Source organism: Hylobates moloch, unplaced genomic scaffold (genome assembly GCF_009828535.3).
Source record: "Hylobates moloch isolate HMO894 unplaced genomic scaffold, HMol_V3 SCAFFOLD_8, whole genome shotgun sequence".
NCBI classification, from domain to species: Eukaryota; Metazoa; Chordata; class Mammalia; order Primates; family Hylobatidae; genus Hylobates; species Hylobates moloch.
In genome coordinates this window covers 97,340,376-97,342,539 of record NW_026652283.1, presented here as the reverse complement: position 1 = coordinate 97,342,539, position 2,164 = coordinate 97,340,376, and the positions used below count along the sequence as shown (strand labels likewise).

The following is a 2,164-nucleotide window of genomic DNA, read 5'->3' as shown; positions in this document are numbered from 1 at the left end:
CGTGTGACAGAGAGAATGGGAACTGCCGGCCCACTGGGAGAACTGGTTACACAAGCAGGAGGCAGTCAGCCTTCTGTGACTCCACTGCCCTCTGCAGAAGTTTTCATTTGTCTAGGCATGTTCTTGAACTGGTTTTGCAGTCAGAAAATCCTAGAATGAAAACAGGAAAAAAGTTTTGCTTCTTTCAGAAAGCCCACTAAGGGCCAGGTGTGGTGGCTCATGCCTGTAATCCCAGCACTTTGGGAGGGCAGGGTGGGAGGATTGTTTGAGGCCAGGAGTACAAGACCAGCCTGGGCAACACGGCAAGACCCACATCTCTAAAAAAAGAATTTTTTAAAATTTTTTTTAACGAGAAAAGATAGGTCATTTCAAAGAGGGCTTGTGAGGCTATGAAACCAAGAGCTCTTAACACTGTGACCAAAGATGGAAGTTCTCTATAGGATGCCATAGCATTTGATGGTGCTATGTTTTCTTGAGGAGATATAACAAAAAAGAAAAGGAAAAAAACATGATAAAAGAGAACCCACTAGGCACCAGAAATTGCTCTGGGGAGAGTGCAGATCAACCTCCACCCAGTTGTCTCTCAGCCTGAGGGGGGAAATCTGACACTTCCTCTGCAGTGGAGGGAGAGAAGAATAGCCCACATATCTGCCCAGTGACAATCCCAGGCCTTGAAGAGCTCACTACTTCATGGAGGAGTGAAAACAGACTTCATATATCCTAGGAAAGACTCTGCAACTTAAGGGAAAGGGAGCATTGTCCTGAGATCTTAGAGAGAAAACATTGCTGTGAAATGTTTTTATATCAGAACAGAGAAAAATTTTAGAAAATATCCACAATTTGTGGAGCAAATTACCAGAGATAAGGAAGTCGTACCAAGAGAGAGTTCCAGAGATCTGCAGTGTTCCCTCGAGCCTTTGCAAAGTATTGCTTTCCACAGTCTTAGGAGGAAGCTACATGAGTCCAGGGAAAGAGCCCCTAGAAAGATGTGGATGAGCACAATCTAAAAAGTCAGAATGTATTCCCTGCTGCATACAATACACGCTACAACACCGGCGAGCCCCAAAAACATTATGGCCAGGAGAAAAAGCCAGATGCAAAAGACCACATGATATAACAGGATTCCATTTATAATGAAATATCCAGAAAAACCAAGTATTTTTCCTTTTTTTTTTTCTTTTGAGCTAGTGTCTCACTCCGTCAGCCAGGCTGCAATGGTGCAATATTGGCTCAGCACAATCTCTGCCTCCCGGGTTCAAGTGATTCTTGTCGCTTCAGCCTCCGGAGTAGCTGGGACTACAGGCGTGTGCCACCACACCCAACTAAGTTTTGTATTTTTTGTAGGTTTCGCCTTGTTGGTCAGGCTGATCTCAAACTCCTGGCCTCAAGTGATCCATACGCCTCGGTCTCCCAAAGTGCTGGGATTACAGGCGTGAGTCACCACGCCCAGCCAGAAAAAGTAAATTTATAGATACAGAAATCAAACCAGTGCTTGTCTGAGGCTGAAGATAGGAACGAAGATCAACTGTAAACGGGCATAAGGGATCTTTCAGAGTGGTAGAAATGTGCTAAAACTGGATTGTGGTGATGTTTGCACAACTCAGTATGTTTACTAAAAATCATTTAATTGGACACTCAGCATGGATGAATTTTAAGTAGGAAAATTATAACCTAATAAAGCAGTTCAGGAAAGCAAATCCTACGCAAGAAAAATAAAATAAATGGACAAAATACCTTATCTAGAAGTTAAGGTGGACTAAAAGACTATTACAAGTGAAGTACAGAGACAAAATTAAAAAACATTAATTGAAAAACTAGACAACAATAAAAGGAATAATAATAACTTAGGAGCTATTAAAAAGTTTATAAAGAGGGGCAGGGTGTGGTGGTTCACGCCTGTAATCCCAGCACTTTGGGAGGTCGAGGCAGGTGGATCACAAGGTCAGGAGTTCAAGACCAGCCTGGCCAATATGGTGAAACCCCGTCTCTACTAAAAATACAGAAAAATTAGCTGGGCATGGTGGCCCGTGCCTGTAATCTCAGCTACTCGGGAGACTGAGGCAGGAGAATCACTTGAACCTGGGAGGCGGAGGTTGCAGTGAGCCGAGACCATGCCACTGCACTCCAGCCTGGGCAACAGAGCGAGACTCAGTCACAAAAATAA

The 2,164-nt window shown here is 43.8% G+C and overlaps 1 non-coding gene across 1 annotated transcript; it reads left to right on the top strand.

Annotated features, from left to right (window-relative positions):
* The first annotated feature begins 360 nt into the window (after positions 1–360).
* Positions 361–488, top strand: LOC116474014 (small nucleolar RNA SNORA25). Its single transcript, XR_004249557.1, has one exon. It is a non-coding gene; the product is annotated as a small nucleolar RNA SNORA25 (small nucleolar RNA).
* The last annotated feature ends 1,676 nt before the right edge of the window (positions 489–2,164 follow it).